The 23,086-nt window shown below is 38.3% G+C and overlaps 1 long non-coding RNA gene across 3 annotated transcripts in view; it reads left to right on the top strand.

Moving 5' to 3' along the window:
- LOC132367145 (uncharacterized) overlaps positions 1–23,086 on the top strand; it is a 200,627-nt gene that overhangs the window by 121,211 nt on the left and 56,330 nt on the right. The window lies entirely within an intron of this gene.

Here is a 23,086-nt window from a genome sequence, read left to right as displayed (position 1 = left end):
TTTCATTGTATAGATTTACCACAGTTTGATTATCCATTCACTTATTGAAGGATATATTTGTTGCTTCTAAGTTTGTGTTGTAAAGCTGTTATAAATATTTGTGTGTAGGTTTTTGTATGCACATAAGTTTTCAATTAATTTGGGTAAATAACAAGAAACACAATTAATGGATCATATGGTAAGAGTATGTTTAGTTTTGCAAGAAATTGCCAAACTGTCTTCCAAACTGGCAGTACCATTTTGCACTCCTACCAGCAGTGAACAAGAGTTCCTGTTGCTCTACATCCTCACCAGCATTTGGTGTTGTCAGTGTTCTGGAATTTGGATATTCTAATAGGTGTATAGTGGTATCTTACAGCTGTTTTAATTTTCAGTTCTCTAATGACATATGATATTGAACATTTTTTGATATGCTTACTTGCCATCTGTGTGTCTTCTTTGGTGAGGTGTTCAGGTCTTGCCTGTTTTAAAATTGGGTTGTTCATTTTCTTTTTAAAATTTATTTATTTTATTTATTTATTTTTGGCTGTATTGGGTCTTCGTTGCTGCACGTGGGCTTTCTCTAGTTGCAGCGAGCAGGGGCCACTCCTCGTTGCGGTGCGCAGGCTTCTCACTGTGGTGGCTTCTCTTATTGCGGAGCACGGGCTCCAGGTGCACGGGCTTCAGTAGTTGCAGCACGCAGGCTCAGTAGTTGTGGCTTGCGGGCTCTAGAGCACAGGCTTAGCAGTTGTGGTGCACCGGCTTAGTTGCTCCGCGGCATTTGGGATCTTCCCGGACCAGGGAAGTGTCCCCTGCATTGGTAGGCAGATTCTCAACCACTGCGCCACCAGGGAAGCCTGGGTTGTTCATTTTCTTATTGTTGAGTTTTAAGAGTTCTTTGTGTATTTTGGATACCAGTCCTTTACCAGATAATGTGTTTTGCAAAGATTTTCTCCAACTGTGACCTGTATTTTCATTCCGTTAACAGTGTCTTCTGGAGGGCAAATATTTTTAATTTTAACGAAGTCTAACTTAATTTTTTTTCATGGATTGTGCTTTTGGTGGTGTATCTAAAAAGTCACTACCAAACCCAAAGTCATATACATTTCCTCATAATCTCATTTTTGAAAGAACAAAATGTGTATATGTTTTTCATCTTTTTAGTAATCTGTACTTTCTAATTTTCCTACATTGCAAATTAATTATATACTTCATTATATAATTTTTAAAAATCCCAGGGTTGGCAACATAGTGGCTTCTTTTAGTTTTACATGTAACATTCTGTGACTCAGAAAACATAGCTTTTATTGCTCTGGGTTCAGTTTCCCTGTCTATCAGTGAGTATTGGAACAGAGAGTCACTGAGTTCCCTTTCTGTCATAAACATCTAGAATGATCATGTTTATTTTCAAATTCTTTTAAAAGTCCACGGACCTAATTGCAGCATCTAGTCATGGGGTATCCAGCCATGGGGCAGGGGAGGAGTCTGTGTGTACGTGTAAACATTTTTTAGACTATTCACCTAGGAATTTCTTGAAGCGAGAGTCTGGGCCTGTAGTCTGCAGACACTGCCCCCATGCCTCATGCACACTGGCTGTGAAAGCCCCCAACTTACAGCGAGAGGAACAGGCACACCACACCAAGAAGGAGAATGCAAAACTAACACCCAGCCCTTCACTGCAAACCTTCCGCAGGATCAGTTACTATTTCCAAGGTCACAGTGTTTTCCTCAGAAACCTTCTGAGGTATATTTTTCACATTTTTTTGACTGCGACCCATAGTAAGAAATGTAGTTTATGATGTGATCCTGTACACACATAGTTATAAACACATGTTCATAGATCTATCACTGACCCCAAATTTTATGAAACAATCCTAATTTTACTGCACATGATTCTCCCTGATATTTTCTATCCTCTCTAACCTAGTTCATTAAAACAATCCTGATAGTGACTCTCTAAAATGATTTCATGACTTCCTCATGGGTCTGGACTTTCAATTTGAAAAACATAGCCTTAGGATCATTATATATTTTTGATTAGTGAACTATGCTTTTGTCTTTTGATTTAAACATGGTTACGTCTAAAAGACAAGGGCAACATTGTGGGGTATAAGGTAAGCTTTCCCCTTGACTGGAGTGATGCAAGAACAGAATTCTCAAGCTTGTCTTTAGAGTCTGTGTGATTAGAAGGTCTAGCAGATCTGAACTGATACTGATATACCTTTGACTGAAGAAAACTACTGTATACGAGAGGCTGATCCTGTGACCTGTGGACATATGTAAAGGAATACTTATTGGAGCATAGTTTATGGTGATTTAAAGGTAGAAACAACCTCAACAGGAATAAGAAGTGTAGAGCTAAGCTTATTAAATGGTGAACTGGCTGGATCCTAGGCAGGTGGGAAGTGTATGTAAGAAACTCCAAGAGTGGGGGGAAGGGAGGGGAAAATGAGTGGACTGAAAAAGCATATCCATTATAATATACATATTTATGTTTGGAAAACAAATATTAAAAAGCTATTACCTGCTTTTTTCTTTTTTCTTTTCTTTTTTTTTTTTTTTTTTTGGTAACAGACTACAAAACAGCAAAGGTTTACAGTATCTTCTTGGTATTTGGGGATACACAGAAGGTACTAGCTCTCTAAATAGTTTGGGAAAGCCCCTTCCCAGAGTTATATCAAAAGTTTTAGGGAGCAGCCAAAAGATTTTTATGTTGAAAAACTGAGAAACACTGTTCAAAGACCTGTAATAAACATACTTGGAAAATTAATTTTTTAAGAATGATTCCTTAGAGGAAAATCAATAAAATATGCATTTGGTCCTTATTGACTTTTTCAGGCAAGACAGTAAGAGTTATTGAACAGCATCCAACTGATTAGGAGGGTTACTCTATAAGTGAACTGACTCATTAATAGTGTATCAGCAAACTAACCACAGGCATCCCCTAATACACCGCAGTCTTGCTACAACAGTTATTCTCTAAGGATAACAAGAATCACTATTAAGCTACTCAATTGTTAATTGGTGGCTTCAGGAGTCTGTCTTTAGAGGAATTTCAGTGAACTAAAGCTGACATCCACCAGTAAAATAAACTACCCTCACACACAAACACACACCCCAAAAAACACCGCAACACTTTCCAGCCTTGACCACAGGCTCTAAGAATACTTCTGTTCCTTTTACTTAAGATGGCTCCATTTTCTTGGCCAATTTTTTTTCCCTCTAAAGGCATAAAATGTAAAATAGAACCTTAAAAAGAGTACATCAAAATCCAAATAAGAATCCCAAGTCATTTTAAATTGACGTGGCTTTGATTTTGAGAGTAAACTGTGAGGGCACAACAGAATTAGGCTTAATGAATGAGGCCAAAGACTTTAGTGGTTAATGGAGGAGACAAACCTATGTACAAAAGACACCTTGATTAAGGCGTGTGTTCCCAGATATCAGTGCGCATGGAGTGTTTGAGAAATTGACAGAATCAGCTCTGATTTCCAGAGAAAAAAGTGGTAGTGGTAACGGGTAAAAACAAGTGTCTGGGAAGTCTGAGCTAGTGTAATGAGGCACAAAAAGGAAATAAAAGGTTTAAAGACTGGGAGAGAAGATATCAAACTGTCTTTGTTCACAGATGACATGGTTGTCTATGTAGAAAATCCAAAACGACTGACAAACTGGAACCAATAAGTGATTATAGCAAGATTGCAGGATATAAGGTTAATATACAAAAGTTCATTGCTTTCCTGTATACCAGTAATGAACAAGTGGAATTTGAAATTAAAAACTCATTCCCATTTACATTAGCACCTCCCAAAATTACTTAGATATAAATCTAACAGAATATGTATAAGATATATATGAGGAAAACGACAAAACTCTGATGAACGATACCAAAGAAAAACCTAATAAATGGAGAGATATTCCATATTCAAGGAAAGGAAGACTCAGTATATCAAGATGTCAGTTCTTGCCAGTTCTATAGATTCAATGCAGTCCCAATCAAAATCCCAGCAAGTTATTTGGTAGAGATCAACAAACTGATTCTAAAGTTTATATGGAGAAACAGAAGACCTAGAATAGCTAACTCAATTTTGAAGGAGAACAAAGTCAGAGAGGCAAAAAGTGGGACAAAAGGTATAATAGGGCCATCTATCTGGCTGTTATGACCTAGAGGAAATCAGATGACTGGCTGTCTAGATGTGTTTGTAAGGTAGTAAGATATATGTGGCAACTTGGGCTGTGTGTCTGTGTATGTGAAAAACATATATTCTCTGCAGAGAACTTGCTTATTTATAAGGGCAAATTGCGGGGGAGGGGGCGGTACTCTGCAGCAGGAAAGGGAAAGAGGGAATCAGAATGCAGTTTAGGAACAGCTCTTTGTAAGGAAAAATTGCTGAGAAAGTCTGAGGAGCAGCCTCCTAATCAGCAGCAACCAAAGGTGTCTCATCCTGCTATGTTAAATGCAGTTGTGAAAGATGAGCTTTTGCTTTCATTTGATTCTTGACATGAGAGTGACAACTGTTTGGAAAAGACTCAAAAGTAAGTAACAGTGATCTCCTGAAAAATGAGAAGCCTTCATTAGGCAAAAACAAAGCAAAAGAAACCTCTGAAAGGGAATATGGGTGGAAGCAACCGAAGAGTGTTCCAAAGGTGGGAAAAGAAGCCCTAATTTTTCATTGAGGTCAGGAGGGAGGAAAGCAAATCTAGACAGCTGTCACTGCCTTCTACAGAGCACGTGTTCTGTATACCTTTGTTGAATGAATGCTGCATCAGTGACTCAGCAACAGAAAAGTTTGAGATCATGGCATCAGTGCCTTTTCTTTTCCTCAAAAATGGGCCAGAAGGACTGATCAGACCAAGTCTTCAAAACTCACTTCTAGAAAGTACACAGTCACCAGCTCATCACAGCCACTTTGCTTCCCCAGAGGTAGAGCCTGGATGGTGAGTCAGGCTAGCAGAGAAGGGGCAACACATACAGTAGCTACAGGTGATTTCTCTCACCACAGGGGAGAGCTACAAAATTCTGGAATTTAGCCAGTTACCACAAACCACAATGATAAGAAAAGACCAAAATTACCAAAGTCAAAAGTTTCCTGCATTTATCCTAAGTTCTGGGCATTGTGGCCTGGCCCCCAGGAGGGCAGCTTCCCTAAAGGCATGTGCAGGAAGCTTAAAAAATGCATCTCCTCTGTCCTGGGTTTGAGCTGGGGAAATTTAGCATGAGCACCATCTGCACATAAGGGTGAAAAATTTCAAGGTGGTTGATAATTGGCTCCTGGAAGCATGTGCCTGAAAGATTGTGTGAGAGCCTCAGGGAAAGCCACATACCTAACACAGAGAGTGGAAAACCAGCAGAATTAGGATCTGTAAGAAATGCAGAATGCACATACCAACACCACTGCACGTCTGGGTGTTATCAACCCAGAGGAGACTCTAAGCAAAACCAAAAGAACAAAAGTCTTTTTAACCCCTCGATGAGACTCCAGCTCTTTGAGGAAATCCAAGCCCTAAGTGATCTGCCTATTCTCTAGTGACTGACTGTTGTTTGAGGAATCAAGTGCCTCACCACAGTGCTTTTGGAGCCTATTTCTAGCCAGAGTCATTTGGCAGTAGCCTATGTGCTCCTTTTAGTTTCCACCTCTGTAGGTACAGTGTCTCTCCATTCACTCCTGTTTATATAGTACAGCAGAACTGGCTTCAGTCAGCCCAGGAAAACACGGCCACCCTAAATTAGCTGAATTATTTTGGGGTTTCCAAGGACTGAAACTGAGTCTTCCTGGACTCAGCTCAAGAGAATGAGGCGTGAGGGAGGTGCTGCTGTTGTTTAATATTTACTGAAAGTCCGAAAGCTCTAATAAACATGAGGACAAAATTATGGCATGATCTTTAGCCCCAGGAGGCCTGGGAGGAGTCGTCATGAAAAGCTGTAGGGCTGGCTTCCCACCAAAGCAGAGCAACAGTTAAGGAACATCACACTATTGATGACTGACTGCTATGATTGCACTTAGCAAGCAGAACTTTTCAGCAAGATGGAGAGACACTCCTTGTTCTCTGGTCTGGTCCCCTGAAGCACAGATTCAGCCCCATTTAAGGCACTCATTACACCCCGTTTATCACCATTCACTAGTTTGTTGGTTCTACAGATACTTGCTGAGTGCAGACTAGTATGTGACAGGCACAGATTAGCCTCTCAATAAATGTTGGTAAAAGGAATAAATGCAACCTCACTCAGCCTGTAGAATGCAGTGTGAGTATGTGTGTGTAGGGGGCATTAGTGGAGGGTTTTTTTAAAAAGGTATTGTTGCATAAGTTAAATCTTAAAAGTCAATAAGAGTTCCTACAATGTATAAAGGAAGAGTTATTCCAGAAGGAGGTAAAAGCACAGACAAAGGCAGGCACATAGATCTACAGAGACCCTATTGTGACTCAGAATGAAATCAGACTGAGTGCTGGGTAGGAATAGGCAAGGAAACCTCGTTCCACATAGAATTATCAGCCCAAAGGATTGATTGGAAATAATATGCTTAAAGTGAGTAGAAGGAAATATGTCCTTGGATTTCAAGAATTAAAAATAAACTGACCCGGACCTCGCGAAGGACGGCGGGAGCGCCAGAGGTATGGTGTCGCCGGCGCCGTCCTGGAGCCAACTGGACCGAAGGCAAGAACGCGACGTGCGCGAGCTCGTCCATCTTGTGGCCGGCGTCCAGGACGAGGCGGACCCCAACTTCCGGCTCGCCTTGCACTTCGGCTGGTCCAACTTCAGATTTCATCATTTCTTAGATGTCAACAGCCACAAAGTAGCAAAGACAATAGAAAGGATTTATGAAAAATTCATCATTCATTCTGATCTCAGCAAAGCTGCTAGTTGGAAGAGATTAACTGAGGAATTTCTAAATGCATCACTTCCAAGCATAAAGGAAATCAAGTACTGTCCACTGACTTGAACCAGAATCTCCTGGAAATTGACTTGTGTTGCCATCAAATCCCGTGTCTCTCAAGCTTGTGATGAAAGAAGTATGTTCTTGTTTAATCATCTTAGCCCCAACCTACTGTGGAAATTGAGATCAGAGATTGGCAGAAATAATAGCACTATCTTGCTATCCTTAAACTTTTAAATGACTTCTCTGCACTTGGCAATAATAATTATCCATATATTGCTCACTAGATGCCAGGTGCTGTTCTAAGGACTTCCATATTCCATCACAGGTCCCCAAGACCACCCTTAGGCTCAGTGATTCACTGGAAGGATTCACAGAACTCCAAAAAAGAAAAAATTGCTATCCTTACTGCTATGGTTTATTACAGTGAAAGGATACAGATTTAAAATGAGCAAAGGGAAAAGGCATGGGGTGAAGTCCAGGAGAAACCAGGCACAAGCTTCCAGATGTTCCTTCCCAGCGAAGTTGCATGGGGATACACTTAACTCTCCCAGTGACAAAATGTTGCAAACCAGGGAAACTCTCCTGAGTCTTGGTGTCCAGGGTTTTCTTGGCGGTCAGTCACATGGATATGCAATGCCCATGTGGCTGATCTTAGCTACTCAATCTCCAGCACTCCCAGAGGTCAAACCAAGGACTTCAGGCCTACAGAATCATTCACTGTAAGTCACATTGTTAGCATAAACTGTCTGGTCAGGCTGATACAGTGTGGCCCAAAGAATGGCATACAAATATACTGTACTAGCAGGATATTCCAAGAGCTCAGAGGATATCTCAGGAGCCAGTCAAGGGCCAGTCCTGAAGATCTCTGAGATGTTCAGGGTTTGGGCATCCCAGGCTTCCTGAATTAACCCTTCAGTGCATACACATATTAACTCACTTAATCTTCACAATAACCTCTGTGGAGTATTCTGTTACTGATAGGCTTTCCCTTTGTCTGCACTGAGTTGGTGGCCTAAGAAAGAAAGATTTAGGTAATTTTTAAAACTGTCCATAAATTCAAGGAAGGGCTATAAAGGTATTTCTGGAAGAGAGAACTGCAGTCGTATGAACCCATGCCCTAAGGATTAGAAATACACTTCTGTGTATTGTTTCTGCAAGGATCATTTTGAAAGAGATCATTTTCAAATCTTTTTTTATATCTCTTCTTGATTCATTTTGTATAGCTTTCTGGGTAGACTATAGAACTTAATAATTTAGGCACTATGACACCATAATATTAATAATAAACATAATGGCAAGCATTTTTAGAGCATTTACTACATGCCAGGCACTGTTAGTCCAATAAAGACCATCTTCAGTACATACTGCTACTATCATTTTGCCAGGCAAATGCCCTAATCTCAGTTTCATCTATACCAATGAAAATATCTATGTGGTGCAGAATAATTAAATGAAACAGTGAGTGTCACTTTTGATTCCTACTTTGACCTTTTTGTTGCCATCTTTGGTTATTTTTCTGTACACCCCCAGTCATAGGGCTCACTGAACACAGTGGAACCACATACCCTAGTTCTTCAGTGGCACATCCTACGTCCTGTACCTGCCCTTCCCCTTGTGCCTGAGGAATCTCGTCATTTAATATTAAATTCAAATATTGTCTATACATACTATGCATTTAACTTGTTTATTATATTTGTTATTGTTTATTTCCTATCTCCCCTTTAGCATAGGAGTTTTACAGGTGTAGGCTTTGCTCCTGATTTGTTCTCAGGCACCTAGAACAGAGTAGACAATAGATATTTGTTGAGGAAATAAATTTGTGTATTCCTTTCTGCCTTGCCATCCCTCTCTGTCCTTGGCTTCTGCCCCACTTACACAGGCAAAGTTGGTTGGTTGCCCTTTTCTCCTTTGCTGTGGCGTCCTTGACACATCTGTTGTAGTACAGCAGTAACTTCACATTTTTTTCAGCTTTATTGATATATAACTTACCATAAAATTCCTCCATTCTGAGTGTACAGTTCACTGATTTTTAGTAGATATGTAGTTATGCAACCACAGTCCAGTTTTAAAACATTTCCGTCACCCCAGAAGTTCTCCTCAAGTCCAGTTTTTTTGCAATCAATGCCTGCTCCCACCCCAACCCCAGACAACTACTGATCTACTTACTGTATGTATAAATTTGCCTTTTTGGACATTTCATATAAATGAGATTATACAATAAAAATAAATAAATAAATAAACTGACCCAGAGAACTGTATTTTCTGAGGCCAGTGTGGTGGGCAGCCTCTGAGATGACTCCCACTGAGCTCTGCCTCCTGATACTCATGGCATTGTATAACCTCCTCCTCTTCAGTACCTTGCTTTTGGCCAATAGATTATGGCAACACTGAGGGGTATCACCTTCCATGATTAGGTTACTTCTATCTTGTTAGCCAACTCTCCATTGCCTTCTTGGTGTGCATGCTTTTATGAAGTAAGCTGCCATGTTGGAGAGACCCACATGGCAAGGCACTGAGGGTGGCTTGTGACAAACAACCAGTGAGGAAAAGAAGCTCTCAGTCCAGAAGAGTCTGAAGAACTGAATTATGCCAACAACCACTGAGTGAACTTGGAAGCAGATCCCCACTTGAAACTTTGGATGAGATTGCAGAACCTGGGCTGACACTTTGATTTTGGCCATGAAGCAGAAGATCCAGGTAAGCTGTGTCTGGATTCTTGACCCACAGATACCATGAGATGATAAATATGTATTATTGTAACTGGCTAAGTTTCGGGTTAATTTGTTATGAAGCAATTTAATAGAGACAGGAAGTGGGGAAGCTCTGATAAATTCCAGGGCTCTTGATGTATGCACTGCAGTTATGGCAAAGGCCTTGGACACAGCATTCCTGTGCCTCACCAATTCTGTGGTGAAGTGTGTTCACATTTTTTCCTCTTTTAAAAATTGGGTTGTTTGCTTTCTTATTGTTGAGTCTTGAGAGTTCTTTATATATTCTGGATATGAGTCATTTCCCAGGTATATGATATGCAAATATTTTTCTCCCGCTATATAACTTACATTCTCATTCTCTTAACATTGTCCTTCAGAGGGCAGCCGTTTTAAATTTTTGATGAAGTACAGTTTATCCATTTTGTCTTGTATGGGTCATACTTTTGGAGTTATGTCTAAGAAGTCTTTGCTTAACTCATGTTCATGGGTTTTCTTCTATAAATTTTATACTTTTAGGCTTTGCATTCAATCTATGATCAATTTTGAATATGTTTTTGTATATATTGTGAAGTGGGGATTGAAATTCATTTTCTTGGATATTGATAACCAATTATTCCAGCACCATTTGTTGAAAAGACTTTACTCCTTTGTTGAAAATCATCTGTCTGTACATGAGTTAGTCTATGTTTAGATTCTCTATTCTGTTCCATTGATCTGTTTGTCTATATTTATGCCAATACCACACTGTCTTGATTGCTGTAGCTTTATAATAAGGTGACTTAGTATATAATACTTAGTATTAATCCTCAAAATTTGTTCTTTTGTAAAGTTGTTTTGACTATTCTGAGTTTTGTGTATTTCCACATGAATTTTAGAATGAGCTTGTCAATTTCTCAAAAAAATTGCTGGGATTTTTATTGGGACTGACTTTTATATCTAAATCAATTAGAGAGAGGTGACATCATAATAATGTTGAGTCTTATGACTCATGGACAAGTTATATCTATATTTTGAGTTCTTTAATTTCTCTCAGCAGTGTTTTAAAGGTGCAGTGCATTGTTCTTACATTTTTGCTAGATTTATCCCTATTTCATGTTTTTATGATATTTTCAATGGTATTGATTTTTTCAAATTTCAATTTCTATCTGTTCTTTACCAGTATACAGAAATACAGTTGAATCTGTATATCAGCTTTATATCATACAACCTTGCTAAATTCACTTATAGTTCTAATAGCTTTTTTTTTTTTCAGATTCCACAGGATTTTCTATGTAGACGATCATGTCATTTGTGAATAAAGGCAGTTTTCCTTTTTTCTTTCCAACCTGGATGCCTTTCATTTCTTTTCCTTACTTCATAGCATTTGCTAGGACCTTCAGTACAATGTTGAATAGAAGTTCTAAAAGTAGATATCCTTGTATTGTTACTAATCTTAGAGGATAAGCATCTAGTCCAGGGGAACTGGGAACTGGGCTGTACAGCAGGAGGCGAGCGGTGGGCGAGTGAGCGAAGCTTCATCTGCCTCTCTCCATCGCTCCGCATTGCTCTCATTACCACCTGAACCATTCCCCCCTCCACTCCGTCCGTGGAAAAATTATCTTCCACGAAACCGGTCCCTGCTGCCCCAAAGGTTGGGGACCACTGATCTAGTCTGTCACCATTAAGTATGACCTTAGCAGTGGGATTTTCATAGATGCCCTTTATCAGGTGGAGGAATTCCTTTCCTAGTTTGCTGAGATTTAAAAAATTAGGAATGCATGTTGGATTTTGTCAAACGTTTTTTCTACACTGTTGAAATGATCATATTGTTTCTTTTTAGTTTGTTAATATGATGAATTATATCAGTATGATGGTTTTCAAATGTTAAACCAACCTTGCATTCCTGTGATAAACCCACTTGGTCATGGTTTATTATCATCTTCATAATTTTTTGTTTCAATTTGCTAAAATTTTGCTTAGAAGTTTTGCATCTATGCTTATGAGGAATATTTGTCTGTACTTTTTTTTTTTTTCCTTGTAATGTCTCTGTCTGGTTCTGGCATCAAGGTAGTGCTGGCCTTATGGAACAGGTTGGGAAATAGTCCCTCCTCTTCAGTTTTACAAAAGAGTTTGTGGAGAATTGGTATTATTTCTTCCTTAAATGTTTGGTAAAAATAACCAATAAAGACACCTGCAGGGACTTCTCTAGTGGTGCAGTGGTTAGGAATCCACCTGCCAGTGCAGGGGACACGGGTTCGAGCCCTGGTCCAGGAAGATCCCACATGCTGTGGAGCAACTAAGCCTGTGCGCCACAGCTACTGAGCCTGCGTGCCACAACTACTGAAACCCGCATGCCTAGAGCCCATGCTCCACAATGAGAGAAGCCACCGCAATGAGAAGCCCGCGCACCACAAGGAAGAGTAGCCCCTGCTTGCCGCAACTAGAGAAAGCCCATGCGCAGCAATGAAGACCCAAAGCAGCCAAAAAATAAATAAATAAAATTAGTTAATTAATTAAAAAAAAAAGACACCTGGGCCTGGATTTTTCTTTGTGGGAAGGTCTTTGACAAAAATTCAATTTTCTTTATAGATATAGGGCTACTAAGGTTGTCTATTTCTTCTTGAATGAGCCTTGGTAGTTTGTGTTTTCAAGGAATTTGTTATTTTCATCTAAGTTGTTGAATTTATTGGCATGAAGTTGTTTATTATAGTCTCTTATTATTCTTTCATTATCTCTAGGGTTGGTGGTGACGTCATCTCTCTCATTCCTTGTATTGGTAATTTCAGTCCTTTCTTTTTTCTGATCAACCTGGCTAGAATTTATCAATTTTATTGATAATCTCAAAGAAACAGTTTTAGAAATTCTGTTTTCTCTATTTTCTCTATTCTGTTTTCTATTTCATAGATTTCCCTTCTCATATTTATTATTTCCTTCTTTCTCCTTGCTTTGAAATTTACTTGCTCTTTTTTTCTTGTTTCTTAAGATGGAAACAAATTGTTGATTCGAGATTTTTCTTCTTTTTTGAATATACCTGATTAGTACTATATATTTCTCTCTCCCTGCACCCCACAAATTTTATTCTAATTTTCATTCAAAATATATTTTAAAACTCAGTTTAAAATACTTTAATTTCCTTTTGATTTTTTCTTTTACTGATGACTTATTTAGAAATGTGTTATTTGGTTTCCAAATACTTGGTGATTTCCAGATGTATTTCTGTAATTGATTTCTAATTTAATTCCACTGTGGTCAGAAGACATATTTTGTATAACTTGAATTATTTTAAATTCATTGAGATTTGTGTTATGATCTAGAATATTTTCTATCTTGGTTAATGTTCCACATGCTCTTGAAAAAGGTGTATTCTGCTGTTATTGGGTGGAATAAAATGTCCTCTAAAATATCATTTATTGGTAGTATTGTTCAAGCTTTTTATATATATATATTTTTTAAAAATAAATTTATTTATTTATTTATTTATTTTTGGCTGTGTTGGGTCTTCGTTTCTGTGTGAGGGCTTTCTCTAGTTGTGGCGAGCGGGGGCCACTCTTCATCGCGGTGCGCGGGCCTCTCACTGTCACGGCCTCCCTTGTTGCGGAGCACAGGCTCCAGACGCGCAGGCTCAGTAGTTGTGGCTCATGGGCCTAGTTGCTCTGCGGCATGTGGGATCTTCCCAGACCAGGGCTCGAACCCGTGTCCCCGGCATTGGCAGGCAGATTCTCAACCACTGCACCACCAGGGAAGCCCCAAGCTTTTTATATTTTACTGATTTTCTTTTACTTGGTCTATCAGTTATTGAGAAAGGGGTTTTGAAACCTCTGAATGCAGTTGTAGATTTATTTCTCCTTCAATCCTATAAGTTATCATTTCATTTATTTTGAAGCTCTGTTATTAAGAGCATAAATGTTTAGGATTGTTGCGTCCTCTTGATTAATTGAAATTTATTATTATGAAATGGTAATAATAATAACCTTTATCGCTGGTCATACTCTTTCCTTTGATATCTTTGTCTGATGTTAATATGGCCCCTGCAGCTTTCTTTTTATTTGGATTAGCATGGTATATATATTTCTATTCTTTTAACCAGTTAGCGTCTATATATTTAAAGTGTGTTTCTTATAGGCAGCATACTGCTGGGTTTTGCTTTTTCAATCAGACAACCTCTGCCTTTTTATCGGGATGTTTAAATCATTTACTTTAATATTATTAATATGGTTGGATTTAAGTCTGTCATCTTGCTATTCATTTTCTGTGTTATTTGTACCATTTTCCTCTTTTTCTGCCTTCTTTTGGATTGACTGTTTCCTATGATTCCATTTTATCTTATTTGTTGGATTTGCTATAAATATTTCTTTTGTTATTTTGATGGTCATGTTAGGGTTTACAGTTTAACTCTTTAACTTATTACCAACTTCAAGTGATTACCTTCAAGTGATACTATACCACTTCATGTATAGTAGGAGAACTTAACAATAGTATATTTCTATTTCTCCATTCCGTGCCTTTATGATATTGTCTTACATTTTGCTTATACATATATTTAAAAACACACAATATGTTATTGTTATTTCTGTTCAGTCAATTATTTTTAAAGAGATATAAATAATAGGAAAAATATATGTTTACCCATGTTCTTACCATTTGTAGTTCATTCCTTTATATAATTCTTATTTCCACCTGGCATCATTTTCCTTCTGCCTAAATGATTTCCTTTAAAATTTTTTGTGATCCCTGATGATGAATTCTTCCAACTTTTGTATGTCTAAAGTCTTTACTTCACATTAAAAAAATAACTTCATTGAGATCTAATTCATATACCATACAATTCACCCATTTAAAATTTATAATTAAATGCTTTTTAGTATATTCAAAGTTGTGTAACCATCACCATATCAATTTCAGAATTTTTTTTATTGCTAGAGTAAGAAACCCTGTAACCATCAGCATACCCCATCCCCATTTCCTGCTTCCCTTCACTGCCTTTAGGCTTAGGAAACTAATACTGTTTATGTATATTTGCCTTTTCTGGACATTTTATATAAATAGAATAATACAATATGTGGTCTTTTGCGACTGGCTTCTTTCACTTAGCATAATGTTTTCATGGTTCACCCATGTTGTAGCATATATCAGTACTTCATATCTTTTTATTGTCAAATAATATTCCTACTTATAGATACAGCATATTTTATTTATCCATTCATCAATTGATAGACAGCTGGGTTGTTTCCAGTTTTGGTTATTATGACTTCCAGTTCAATGACTAAACTCTTTCACTATCCTACACCTTCATCATATGCTCACTTCCCTTCCTAGCCAGACTAGAGGCCATGGAGTAGCACTAAAAATGGTCTTTTTTAAACACCTAACCCCCGTTGCTCCTCTTTTTTGTCCATAACTCTTGCTTGGTAAAACTCACACTCTGGCTAACCTAAATCATCTGTTTAGTTCACACAGCTGCTGAACCTTACAGGAGAAAATCATTTAACAGTGCTGACTGGACTCAGCAGTTATTACCGTAATTCTCAAATGGGCACTTGTACTAACAGACATTTTTTCACGCCCAAGCCAGCCATTTCACACCCCCATTTTATTTATAGCTTCACTACCCTCCTCTCTAACACTCAGGTGAGGAACAACTACAATTTTGTATAGAAAATAAGTACAGTTGGAAAAGAAATGTTCTCATTTTCCCATCAAATTCTGCCAATATTTCTCCTTCTGTATTCACATAGTATACCTTTTCTCTGAACTAAACTGCATTAAGTATTCCCTCCCTCTTTCCATCAATTTCTTCATATCTAGATCACTCTTATCAACATAGAAACATGTGGTAGTACTACCAAATTTAACACACACACACACACCCTTGATCCTGTATTCTTTCTAGTTACCAAACAAGTCTTTTGTTCTCCTACACAGCAAAATTTCTTGAAAATGTATATTTATACTCATTTGCCCTATTTTTTCACTTTCCATTTTTTGGTGAACCTCCTCTAACCAGGCTTTTTTCCCACGGCTCCACTGAAACGGACCTTTGTCAGCATCTACAAATGACTCATATCTCACCAGAGCCAACGGTCATTTTCCATCTTCACTTTATTAGACCTTTTATTAGCATTTGACACAGTTGACCATTTCCATTTTCTTGAAACACTTACTTCTTGAAGAACACCACACTCTCCTTTCTCTTCAAACTCACTGTTCATCCCTTCTGATTTCCTTTGCTGGCTCTTCCTCCTCTACCAGACCTCTAAATGTTGGCGTAACCCTGGATTCGATCCTTGGCCTGCTTAATTTTCTTTTCTTCTCTAATTATACTCTCTCAAAGATTTTAACTGGCCACATAGCTTCAATTTTGTGTAGCTGGTGACTCCCAAGTTTGTATTTCTGGCCAAGACCTACACCCTGACTTGTACATCCAACTCCTTATATGATATTTTTGCTCAAAAGTGTAATAGGTACCTCAAACATAATATAGCCAAATACGAAGTATTCATCCCCTACCTCCCCAAGTCCATATTCCCCAAGTCTTCACCTTATCATTAACAGTACCATCCATCCAATTCCTCAGGCCAATAGTAAATCAGGGATTTTCTTTAATTCTTTATTTTACCTTCACACCCAACATTTATCCACCAGTGGATGTGTTTCCAAATATATCCTAAATTGCACAACTTCTTAACAAATCCACTGTTAAAAACCCAGTCTAACCCCCAACTATGTCTAGCCCGAGCTAGGTATAGCATCCTAATACTCTTGAGCTAGACAATGTCATCCTAATGGTCTCTTTTCTATTCCTGCTCCCCTAAAGTCTGTCCCCCATAAAGCAACTAAAGTGATCTTTCTAAAGAGTAGAAACTGACAATGTTACTCCTCTAATGTCCTTTTTAGCTAATTTTCCCTCATGCATTTAGTTGTCTTGTCTCTTATTGTTGGAAGATTATAGGCCAGTTACTTTATAGATTATCCCTCTATTTGTTCAGTGTTTCTTCATGACTAGATTCAAGTCATGCATTTTTGACAGTTATGCAACCAAAGTGATATTGTATTCTTCTCAGTGCATTATATCAGGAGGCAAATGACTTGATTTGTCCCAATATTAATGATGTTAAATTTGATTAAGGTGGTGCCTTAACTTATGTCAAGATACTCTGAGTCTGTGAAAATATTCTGTTCCTCATCAAACTTTCACCCACTAGTTGAAGCATTCATTATAGACTTTCTATCATTATTCCTCCTATATTTATAAGTTGCCGTTCTTCTGGAAGGAAGAGCTTTCCCTCCTTTCATATTTATTTATATCAGTATGGACTAATTGATTCTTAACTTATTCAGTATGTTATAAGCCATTATTATCACTATTGATGCTCAAACTGTCCTATGTTTGGCCAGTGGTAGCTCCGTTAAGTTGTCTGCTGTGTCCTTTTGATACCTCTTCATGATTTTCTGAGAACTTCTATACTTTTTGGCACAAGATGTCTAGGCTAATCTTATACTTTGTCTCAGCCTCACGTTTAGAGAATATTGATATTTATTCTGGCAGACAGTTAATTTACTGTCAGTAAATCTTTTTTCAAGGGTTTTTCTAGCCTTTGTTAGGGTGGGATTAGAGTGGCCTTATCAAGGTCTAGAGTAGTTTACCCTACAGTGTGGACTTTTTGGAAGGCTGTTTGAGTGTCGATGATATTCAGTAAATTCCCTCCGTTTTGACCCATTGGATTCTATTATCTAACAGTACTGTGAAATCTCCAGAAATTCCATTCAGCTCACGGCTCCAGGAGCTGTCCTAAACTAGATTTTACAGAGTCTCATTCTGTACATGTGCAGATTATCATTTGGCCAGAGAATTAATGGGCACACTATACATATTTCCAGTGCTCCTTTTCTGCACGGCTGCAGAAAGGCTCAAAAACCAGAAATGATGATCCATACTTCAGAAACACAGCAACATAACTGTGCTGTGCCTGGGCCTCACCTTCCTGCGCTATAGTCTGAAATTTGCCCCCAGGCGGAAAGCTGGGGCAATTGTGCAGCTTTCCTCTTGTGTTTCTCCTGTGTAAAGGATCACAGTCCATTGTTGTCCACTGTCCAAACAATTTGTGCATGTATTTTGTCTAATTTTGAGTTTCTTTACAACAGGAGGGCTAATGCAGTTCAATTACTCCATTATTATCTGAAGTGGTTTCAACATCTATTCTTTATAGAAATTGTATATAAAATAGAATCCTTAACATGATAATACACACACATACACACACACACACACACCACACACATACATATGCCTATACATAATTTTTAAAAATATCATTGCAAAAGTCATCAATATATATACATTCTCATTGAAGTCAGGAGCATGTCAACTCTGTAGTATCCAATACAAGTAGACAGGAAAACAAATAGGAATAAAAATTAGAAGGAAAGATATAAAAAATTACTATGTTCCAATGATAGAAACCAAAAGAAACTGAAAAATTTAATCCTGTTTATGAAGTTAATAAACAGAATTGAGTAGCATTTATTTCCAATAGCAAAAAATAAAATACATAGGAATAAACCCTAATTAAAATAAAGCAGGAATGATAAAAAGAAAACTTTACAACTCTGTTGAGACTCCCACTTTCAGTCAAGACGGAGCAACAGGGCTGACATTTATCCTACTATTTATAACAACTATAGAACTAGACAAAATATACAGTGAATCTTAAGACATTAGACATCAAGTAACAAATGACAGTGATCAGTGAGAGATGGGAAATCAATGAAGTAGTCCTACAATAGTATCAGCTTACAGCCTAGACAAAGTTCCTAGGCCATGGTATAGGGAGGAAACCCACGTAGAGCTTAGCAGTCTGTGAGTTGAGAAGATGGACCTGGGAGTCAGAGGAGGCCAAGGCAGCTAGAATTCACAGGGCAGATTATCTGAGGAGAGAGGGCTGGACACAGAACTCTTGAGATCTGAAGAGGGTTCCCTTCAAATGTTCAGCAGAGGATTGGTCAGAACATGCACCAGAGGTGGGGTTAAAAAAGACATCTGAAAAGATATAAGGGCATAGTATCAGAGGTCACACACAGAGGCAGATAGAGGCCCTATTCTAATAGTCAAAGTAGAAAATCTCCTAATAAATGGGACATTGGGTAGAGTAACAAGAAAGGCTCTGCCTCAGTAGTAAGTAAAAAATTAATCCTGGACTAGAGACTTCTCTGGTGGCACAGTGGTTAAGAATCTGCCTGCTAGTGCAGGGGACATGGGTTCGAGCCCTGGTCCTGGAAGATCCCAGCTGCTGCAGAGCAACTAAGCCCGTGCGCCACAACTACTGAGCCCACGTGCCACGACTACTGAAGCCTGCATGTCTAGAGCCCGTGCTCTGCAACAAAGAGAAGCCACCTCAATGAGAAGCCCACACACCACAACGAAGAGTAGCCCTCGCTCGTTGCAACTAGAGAAAGCCCGCATACAGCAACAAAAACCCAATGCAGCCAAAAAAAAATCTGTAAAAAAAAAAAAAAATCCTGGACTAAATTTTGATGGGATCTGCCTAATAAGGCTTGTAAGGAATACCTGAATCAAACTGTTTCCAAGTAACTTAACTGAATCACAAAACAAAGCTCAAGAATATTTATAGAGAAAAATGGTGGACTAGGAAGCTCCAAGCCCTTGTTCTCCCATGGAAACAGCAAAATACAAGCAGAAACTGACAGCTATAATAACCTTATAAAAGCTCTGGAAAATAGTCAAAGGGCTATAGCAACCAAGCAAATATTCAATCAAGAAAAGTCACATTCAAAATGGTAGAATATTTCATGATGTTTTTACTTGCTGCCCCACCTCCCTCCCCAGTGTAGTGTAGTTTTGGTGTAGAGGAAGTGGCAGCCCAATTCCCAGTTCCCTCCCTTGAGACAAAGGGAGAAGAGCAGACCTTATTTGAATGTTCTAACCATCTTGGGGCTGCCTAAGGGGTGGTCTCTGTATCCCCTAATTCAGATCTCAGGCAGAGAGAAGTGGTGGATACTGCTCATGAAAGCTACAAGGGGACTACAGACCTCCTGGGTAAGAGATTATGGGTGGAGATATAAAATAGACCATAGAAGGCCCAAAGGAGAAACTGAGGTGAGATTCTTTGGGAGACTGAGACATTCAAAAGCTGCCATTGTATATGGGGGAATTGAAAAGGTCCAGCCAAGACAGCTGTTTAGAAGAGACCTGAGAAGACTTTAAACTTTTTCCTTGAGCTGATCCCTAGGCTTAGAGCATGCCCAGATAATTAGAGGACTGCCCCAGCACAGAGCCAGTCTGCAAAGACTGAGAGAGGTGGCTGTTTTTACAAATGCCCAACTTTCAACAAAAAATCACAAGGGATACCAATAAAAAGGAAGAAAATAAACTGTCACAAACTGTCCCTGAAGAAGCACAGGCATTAAACTTACTAAATAAAGACCTTAAAACAACTCTCTGAAATATGCAAAAGAAAAACTGAAGGAAAATACAGAACTAAAGGAAATAAGAAATATGTATGAATAAATGAGAATATCAACAAAGAGAAATTATAAGAAGAAACTAAATAGAAATTCTGGAGCTGAAAAATACAGTAAATGAATGGAAAGATTCACTAGAGGGGTTTAACAGATTTGTGCAGGCAGAAGAAAGGAACAGCAGACTTAAAGATAGGACTTTGAAATGATCAAGTTTGAGGAGCAAAAAAAAGGGAATGCTTTCCCTCTAAGATCAGTAACAAGGCAAATATGTCTGCTCTCACCACTTCTGTTGAGCATTATACTGAATGTTCTAGTCAGTGCAATAATATACGAGAAATAAAAGGCATTCAAACTGGAAAAGAAGACGTAAAATTGTCAGACAACATTATCATCAATTTGGAAAATACTAAAGAATTTACAAAAAATAGCCACTACAACTAATAAGTGAATTTGGCAAGATTGCAGCATAGAAGATAAATATTCAATTTCTGTTTCTGTATACTAGCAACAAATATTAGAAACTGAAATAAAAAATGGTATCATTTACAATAGCATCATAAAATTTGACAGGGATAAATTCACAAAATATGTACAAGACTTGTACAAAAAAACTATAAAACATTTCTGAGAAAGATACCCTAAAAAAATGGAGAGATGTACTGCATCTGTGGATCAAAGGACAATATTGTTAAGATGTCAGTTCACTCATAGGAATTTTTCTTACATATATACCCATGTGTACAAGGATTTATATATATGAGGTTTTATTCAGCGCAAAAGACTGTACATAACTAAATATCCATGAATAGAGAATTTAAAATGAGTTGTGTTATAGTCATATCAAGGAAGACATGACAGCCATTTTATTATTTATTTATTTAATTTAAAATTATTTATTTTATCTTTGGCTGAATTGGGTCTTCATTTCTGTTCATGGGCTTTCTCCAGTTGCGGTGAGCGGGGGCCACTCTTCATTGCAGTGCGCGGGCTTCTCACTGCAGTGGCTTCTCTTGCTGTGGAGCACTGGCTCTAGGCGCACGGGCTTCAGTAGTTGTGGCTCACAGGCTCTAGAGCACAGGCTCAGTAGTTGTGGCTTGTGGGCTCTAGAGCGCAGGGTCAGTAGTTGTGGTGCACAGGCTTAGTTGCTCCACGGCATGTGGGATCTTCCGGGACCAGGGCTCAAACCCACGTCCCCTGCATTGGCAGGGGGATTCTCAACCACTGTGCCACCAGGGAAGCCCAACAGCCATTTTATAAAATGACATGCACAAGATATATTTAATTATTAAATGAAATAAGAGAGAGAAAACTGTCTATACTACCATTTGTGAAGAAAGACATAAAATTCCACTTGTTTCTGGCTATGTTAGACTAGTTCGGAAAGATACACAGGAATCTGATAGAAATGACTGTTTCAAGGGAAGAAAAATGAGAGATGAGAGGTTGAGAAGGAGACATATTTACTACATACCTTATTATGCCTGTTGAATTCTGCACTATATATACGTATGTATCTCTGTTAGCAGACAGAATTCTGTAACATGGTTAAAAACAGCTCTAGAAAACCAACCCTTAAAAGAGCTCTGGCTGTGGAACAAAAACCACATTCACAGAAAGATAGACAAGATGAAAAGGCAGAGGGCTATGTACCAGATGAAGGAACAAGATAAAACCCCAGAAAAACAACTAAATGAAGTGGAGATAGACAACCTTCCAGAAAAAGAATTCAGAATAATGATAGTGAAGAGGATCCAGGACCTCAGAAAAAGAATGGAGGCAAAGATCGAGAACATGCAAGAAATGTTTAACAAAGTCTTAGAAGAATTAAAGAACAAACAAACAGAGATGAACAATACAATAACTGAAATGAAAACTACACTAGAAGGAATCAGTAGCAGAATAACTGAGGCAGAAGAACGGATAACTGACCTGGAAGACAGAATGGTGGAATTCACTGCTGCGGAACAGACTAAAGAATAAAGAATGAAAAGAAATGAAGACAGCCTAAGAGACCTCTGGGACAACATTAAACGCAACAACATTCGCATTATAGGGGTCCCAGAAGGAGAAGAGAGAGAGAAAGGACCAGAGAAAATATTTGAAGAGATTATAGTCGAAAACTTCCCTAACATGGGAAGGGAAATAGCCACCCAAATCCAGGAAGCGCAGTGTGTCCCATATAGGACAAACCCAAGGAGAAACACGCTGAGACACATAGTAATCAAATTGGCAAAAATTAAAGACAAAGAAAAATTATTGAAAGCAGCAAAGGAAAAACGAAAAATAACATACAAGGGAACTCCCATAAGGTTAACAGCTGATTTCTCAGCAGAACTCTAGAAGCCAGAAGGGAGTGGCATGATATACTTAAAGTGATGAAAGGGAAGAACCTACAACCAAGATTACTCTACCCGGCAAGGATCTCATTCAGATTTGATGGAGAAATCAAAAGCTTTACAGACAAGCAAAAGCTAAGAGAATTCAGCACCACCAAACCAGCTCTACAACAAATGCTAAAGCAACGTCTCTAAGTGGGAAACACAAGAGAAGAAAAGGACCTAAAAAACAAACCCAAAACAATTAAGAAAATGGTCATAGGAACATACATATCGATAATTACCTTAAACGTGAATGGATTAAATGCTCCAACCAAAAGACACAGGCTTGCTGAATGGATACAAAAACAAGACCCATCTATATACTGTCTACAAGAGACCCACTTCAGACCTAGGGACACATACAGACTGAAAGTGAGGGGATGGAAAAAGATATTCCATGCAAATGGAAACCAAAAGAAAGCTGGAGTAGCAATACTCATATCAGATAAAATAGACTTTAAAATAAAGAATGTTAAAAGAGACAAGGAAGGACACTACATAATGATAAGGGATCAATCCAAGAAGAAGATATAACAATTATAAATATATATGCACCCAATATAGGAGCACCTCAATACATAAGGCAACTGCTAACAGCTCTAAAAGAGGAAATCGACAGTAACACAATAATAGTGGGGGACTTTAACACCTCACTTACACCAATGGACACATCATCCAAAATGAA

The sequence above is a fragment of the Balaenoptera ricei genome, chromosome 6, assembly GCF_028023285.1.
Source record: "Balaenoptera ricei isolate mBalRic1 chromosome 6, mBalRic1.hap2, whole genome shotgun sequence".
In the NCBI taxonomy this organism is placed as follows: Eukaryota; Metazoa; Chordata; class Mammalia; order Artiodactyla; family Balaenopteridae; genus Balaenoptera; species Balaenoptera ricei.
The sequence above is the reverse complement of the archived record's forward strand: the minus strand, read 5'-3'. Positions and strand labels throughout refer to the sequence as shown.